Genomic DNA, 7,292 nt, shown 5'->3' on the forward strand with positions numbered 1-7,292 from the left:
CTTGCTCCCAAACATTGAAAATCCATGTCATTTTCATCATACTTTGCACAAAGATACTTTAGCACCTGAATATTCCAAATATACAAAAATTAACATGGGTCCATGTGCTTGATTTTTTGCTATAGAGCTTCAAAGTTAACCCAAAATGGATGTTCTTATTAGAACTGTGCATCCAAAAGTATGGCATATTTATACCTCACGAGATCACAACAATGAGTTTAAAGCTATGTTACTCAGTCAAAATCCATGAAGATTTCATCAAATTTTGTAATATAATTAGCAATCGTATCCGTAAGATGGATAATTTATTTATATTGCTGTCAATTGTTTGCTCATTAAAGTCTAACAACACTCTTAGTTCTCAAAAATTAAATGTGAGGAAAAATTCCGAACCACTTTTCCATTTATTCAAGCTCGGGGTCATATTCATCATACTTTGCAGCACTACAGAGAAACTATTTTGAAATTGTAGAGGAATAAAAAAAAAATGGTCCATGGAATAATTCTAGTTTATTAGCTTCATAAAATAACACATCAGATCTGAAGTTAGGGCAGATAAGGAGAAAACTTAGCTCACATTACCTACAGCTAGCGGGTTAAATCACCAGTTCATCCATTGTGACGTCAGCGCGCAGAGTGTAAAATATGCGCAGATCATGATGCGCACAAATATAACTGTGGAACGTCCTTAAAGAGGAGAAAGGGAGGAAACAAGGAAAAAGTAAGACAGGGAAGTTTAACTGGCCATGTCCTCTAGTCTATGTCTTATAAATACTCTTGTAATTAATATATTCAATAAAGTGATTGAAAAAAAAAGTTCGATCTTGGCGAGGGATCTTAACAATTAAAGTGCCCCACTGCCGGCATGGCACTATTAGTAGGCGGCAAGTAGTAAAAATTCCAAAATTTTTCTGTAGAATCTGATTTTTTGTGCTTATCCCCCTATTTTTAGGGTGCTGATTACGAATCTGCTTGTTGCCAAATTTATAAATGCCGTCTTCGACCGTTGCCATGGCAACGGATTAATTTCTCAAAAATTGTATGTATTCCCCTGTAAATGGTAGATAAACATGATATAAATTAGCCAATAGATTGATTTCAGGGTTCCAATTAAATACAAATGAAATTACAAAATATTTAAGATCATCAAATTGGTTCCAATTGGCCCGTTGCCATGGTAACGGCTTATTTTTTCCTCCAGAAAAGTAAAAATTTTGATTTAAAGTTGTAGAATCTGTTTTTTGTTTCATTTTCCCTGCCTGTAGGGTGTTAAACATAGGAGTGGTTTTTGCTTAATGTATAAATACACTCTCATTCCATTGCCATGGCAACCAAATAATACCTAATTTGGTGAAAAAAAGGAAATAACATGGTAAAAAAAGACAATGGCGAGAAATACAATAAAAGCGACCTACATGTACATGTAATCCACATGCGTTGGGTTTTTCCCACTCATTTAGAATAAAAACTACATTTAAGTGATAGGAATTGATGTTGCCTTGATAATGCTTGAATTTAAAGATAGATATCAATATTGCAAATGGCCCGTTGCCATGGTAACATCTTATTTTTCTCAGAAATGAACAAATTTTGATAAAAACATATAGAGTCACATTTTTTTCGTTCATTTTCGCTAAGTTTAGGTTGCTAAAAATAAATATTCTTGTTTGGTATATATGTAAGTACTATCTCAGACCATTGCCATGGCAACCAAATACCAACTTATTTGGTAAAAAACATGTTGAAAAAGGTAATGGTGGGATGTACAGTTTTAAAAAACGAACTAATCTACATGACCAAAACCAAAAACAAAACCAAAATTACGTAATTATTCTGCATGAATTCATTAGCATGATAATGGGAACGCTTGAGTTTATTAATAAATATCAATGTTGCAAATTGCCTGTTGTCATGGTAACGGCTCATTTTACACCAGAAAAATTTTAATAAAAATATGTAGAGTCTGATTTTTCTTTCATTTCCGCCAAAGTATACACGTAGGTTGCTAAACATTGATATTATTGTTGCTGCTGCTTTGGTAGTGGTTAAATAATTTAATATTATATGATAAATATCAATGTTGCAAATGGCCTGATGCCGTGGTAAACCTCACTCCTCGCAAAGTTCCCTTCTGCAGACTTTCAACCTGAAGAAAGTAAACTGAGCAGTTTGCCATAGATCTGGATACATATCTTCAGAACCTCCCTGCACTCCCTACTCATTACGACACATTTTTAGAGCTGCTGAAGAAATCATCAAGGAAGAATATTCCACAAGAATGCCGTACAAGCTATACTCAGGGCCGGCAGAAACACCATGCAGATTCGGATCCTTGGGAAAGACTCTACAAAGTCCCAATCTAGGTCCCAAGTTACTGTCGGCCAAGTGGTCAACCAGCTTCTAGTGAACAGCCAAGGTAACCCTCATAATCACCCGCGAAGATCCAACCTAAAAGTGTGCAGAGAGTCATCTGAGTTCACAAGACCATTCAGCATGAACGACTTGTGCAATGCTATCAAAGCAATGAAGATCAGCAAGGCAGCTGGATTGGATGATGTCCTCGATCTGTGAGCAGATGAAACATCTTGGACCTGTTGCACTCCAACGGCTGCTTGACATGCTAAACTACTGTCTGAGTGAAAGCACAATGCCAAACTTATGGAGGAAATCAAGGGTAGTTGCCTTACTCAAGCCAGGCAAAAAACCAGCCAATGCAAAGAGCTACCGGCCCATATCTCTGCTTTGTCACACATACAAGATCTTTGAAAGGCTCCTACTCAACCACATTGCTCCCTTGGTGAATGAGCTCCTCATTCCAGAACAGGCAGGATTTAGGCCAGGAAAGTCATGTACTAGTCAACTGCTGAATATGGCACAGTACATTGAAGATGGTGGCTTCGAGAAGGGGTTGATAACTGGAGCAGCCTTTGTTGACCTCATTGCAGCTTATGACACAATCATCGAATACTCACAAGGAAAGTCTTTGAGATGACAAAGGAAGGCTTAAGCTAACACAGATGATTCAGAGCATGCTCTCAAATCAGCAGTTTTTGTGCATCTCAATGGTTTCAGTAGCAGATGGCTGACACACAAAAGGTCTCCCACAAGGAAGAATCATCGTCCTACTCTTTAGCATCTATACACTCTTAAAAATGTTGGGCAACATACGGTCCACACAACAATTGGTTAAAACTTTATCCAATTCTGGGTAGTTTTCAACCAATACTGTGTAGTTTTCACCCAAAGCACACATTATTGGTGTAAAACTACCCAGAATTGGATAAAGTTTTAACCAATTGTTGTGTGGACCGTATGTTGCCCAACATTTTTAAGAGTGTACAGATGACCAACCAATCCACCAAATAATGAGAGCTACCTGTACGCTGATGACATTTGCATTGCTTCACAGAAACAGTCCTCTGAAGAGATGAAAAAGCACTCAGCAATGCTCTGGTAGGCCTGACTCCTTACTACGCTGCAAATCATCCCTGGGCAAATCCAGAAAAAACCCAACTCAGTGCTTTTCACCTAAAAAACAGAGATGCAGACCAGTAACTAAGGTTCAGATGGTATAGAAAATGGTTGGAACACACCAGTAAGCCAATCTACCTTGACGTCACCCTAGACAGTTCCCTTACCTACAAAGACAATGTTTCCAAGACAAAGGCTAAAGTTGGAGCAAGGAACATCATCATGAAGAAGCTTGCCAACATAAAATGGGAACAGATGCCAAAACCATCCGTGCGACAGCTCTTGCTCTATGCTACTGGACTGCTGAGTATGCAGTCCCCATCCGTTTTGGGTCATCACATGCTGCAAAGATTGATACAGCCCTGAATGCTGCTTGCAGAGCAATTACTGGCTGCGACAAAACAAGAGCAGATGATCTCTACCTACTGTGTGGTATTGCCCATTCACACATTAGAAGATAGTTGCCAGCAAAGGTGGAAAAAACAAGCAAGAAGATCACCCTCTTCATCCACCCTTTAACTATGAACCTGCCAAAAATAGATTCAAAACAAGATGGAGATTCCTTCACTTGACTGAATCCCTTAATGGTTCTGCTCACAATCAAAGGGTCACCCAATGGTCCAACCATCTACAGTCTGTGACGCACAAGCTCTCCTTTTGACCTAGCGAATCACTTCCTAGGTTCAAGTGAGGAATGTGGAGTGTAAATATCTTTTTTTGACCATTTGTGCTCTCAATACATTTTATAAAAAAATAGCCAGTATGCCAATATTTCTAAGGGTTTGTGAAATTAGGAAGAATTCAGCTAGAGACCATTTTGAGAATATTTTGGGCCATGTGGCCTAGTAATCTGACAGAAATATTGATTAAGGGGTAAAGTTTTCAAGAGATTGACATGTGACATCTATTTGCTGAATTGAATTACCCCAACTTCAAACTCCAAAGTGGCTGCCACTTTAAGGGCCACAAATGTCTCTATTTTAAAGCTAAACGTTAATGGAATAAAATAAATTTGCCAATCACATTAATGTATAATGTGTTTCTGGACAATTAATTGTATGAAGAAAAATTGACCATGAAATTTGTATTAAAGCTTTGAAATGGCTGCCGGAAACCATTTTAAAAATAAATTTTGGGTGGATTTTGCTATAAAGCTGATAAAAATATTATAAAGAATGAGTTTTATAGGGAAAAGGAAATCAAAATCTTAAGTCTATTTGATGAGTTGAAGTGATCTTGACCTCCTGAACAGAGATTGACTATGGTATAATTAAAATATCCAGAGTGGCTGCTGGTGGCCAGTTTGAAAAAAAAGGAATTTGGGTTGATTTGTGCTATAAATGAGGTTTTTAAAATAGCAACATGGGGATTTTTGAGGTTAGGAAATTAAAATCTTAAGTCCACACAGTCAACTGACCTAAACTTGACCGCCTAATCAGAGATTACCGCCATAAAAAAATCAAACTGACAGCTGCCTGTCATTTTGAAAAATGACAACTTTAGGGGGTGATTCCATTTTGATACAGAGTTGTTCAAAATATTTATTTGGGGGTTTTAGAGTCAAGAAATCAAAATTTGAACTACCTTTGACATACTGACCTTGCCTTTAAAACGAATCGCGGTTGGTAGCCATTAAGAAAAAAAGGGTCATGAGTTGCAATATGGCGTTCCTCAGGGTTTTGTACTGGGACCTTTAATTTTTACTTCGTATTTATAACCACTTGGGGACACTTTGAACTGGTGTTCAGCCGCCTAGATAATAGTCACTACAACACATTCAGAATCGAGCAGTCGGTACCATTTCAACGACCAGAAAGTATGATCATGTGTTTCCTTTGTTCAAAGAGATTCACTTGCTACTGGTCAAAAACAGAATTATAGAAACAATTGCTTTGTTTACTTGTCCATTGATAACCTGACCCCACAATACATTTCATGCTGGGTTTTTGTTTACAGACCCTTTTCTATCCCCCAACTTAGGTCAACAGTGCATAAGTTTCACTGGTCCCAATATTCAAAATCCGTTCATGTCCTTCTGTACAATTGTTTTTTTTTAAGCTTACAAACCTATGAATTTTATTTGTAACACCCACTTTGTATTGAAAGCACTTGAAAAGTAGAATTATTCATTTTTATAATAATAAATAAAATAATATAGGATTTGTATAGTGCTCCTATATTACCCCGGCTAAGCTAGACTACCGCATCCGGTGCTCACAGCTTTTTAAGGACTTACATCCTGCAGGTACCCATTTATCTCACCTGGCTTGAGTGCAGCACAATATGGATAAATTTCTTACTGAAGGAAAACACACCCTGGCTGGGAATCGAACCAATATCCCTCAGATTGAAAGAAAAAGAGTCTTAACCACTAGACCACGACGCCCCCCCCCCCCACAATATTGGAAAGTGCTTTGAGCATGTTTACATGAAGAAGTGCTATAAATGTTAAAATGTATGTATTCATTTTAATAGAAAGCTGTTCAAGATAATTTAACTCCTAAGTTTATTTGGCAAATTGACATAATCATGGCCTCCTATTAGATATAACTGACCTTTTGAGGAAACAAAGGTAAAATTCTTCCATTTTTAATGTAGACTCAATGTGGGACTTTCATGAAAAACCCATTCATTTAATAATAGAATCCTAAGGGTTTTTTTAACCTAAAAAGACCCTTGACCTTCACCTAGTGACATGATATCTAATTATCTTGAAAATTAATAAACCTAAGTAAAGTTTTTGATGTTGATACCACAGTACAGTCAAAGTTCATTGACCATAACTTTAACCTGAAACTCATGCACAATGATGTGATAGTTGAATACCTTTATGTCCAACTTTCTTGAAATAGATTTATATACGCACTCTCAAAGGTTTTTTTTTTTAGAAACTTTATGAGATTCAATGATGATAATACAACATGGCAAAATTTTGGTGATTGTAAAATACCTCTGACCTTGATTATATGACATGAAACTTGTGCAATATGATTAATTATATTTAATGATTACCCAATGTTTAGTTGAAATATCATAATATAGATCCATATATTTCCAAAATTATGAAAATATTTATAAGTTTACTTATTCAAAATGGACACCACCTGCCAATTTGGTTATGGCAATAATCTCAGATTAGGAGGTCAAGACCACATCGCCTCCTGACAGATTAAAAATTCATCAAATGTATGCTCCCCCTTATTATTATATTTAACACTTTTAAGCACAAATCACCCAAAATCACTATACTCAAAATGACTATCTGCGGTCATTTTGGAGTAACAATACTGGATTTCATGCAGAATAAGTACCATTTTTCTTCAAAAATTGTCCAGCATTAAAATGAGTGTAATTGGATAATTTATTTGAGTACATGTTATGTGGATTGGATTTAATTCTAAATTGAAAATAGCCCGAGAGAGTATTTTTACATTAACAAGCATATGTACAGTTGAGGACAGAAGTTTACATACACACAGGAATTTTTTAAAAAGTTGACAATTGCCAAACATCGTTAAACTTACTGTTTCTTATAAAATAATTTTTGCTATCATGACAAATTTGATATCTAACAAATGAGTATGTCATGCCCCTTCATTACATTGCTTTGTCATCTGGAGCTGAAAAATATTTAGGTGTAATTTTTCCAAAAAAAATCTTCATATTTTAGACGATTTAAAAATAAAAACTTGACAAAAACATTTTATATTTGTGCTAGTTACTTGTCAACACAAACATTTCAGATCACACTTTTTGTTCAGTGGTGACATATCATGATAGAAAAAGTAATATAAATCATAGATTTTACATTTATATATTTC

The sequence above is a fragment of the Lytechinus pictus genome, chromosome 4 (assembly GCF_037042905.1).
Source record: "Lytechinus pictus isolate F3 Inbred chromosome 4, Lp3.0, whole genome shotgun sequence".
Classification (NCBI taxonomy): Eukaryota; Metazoa; Echinodermata; class Echinoidea; order Temnopleuroida; family Toxopneustidae; genus Lytechinus; species Lytechinus pictus.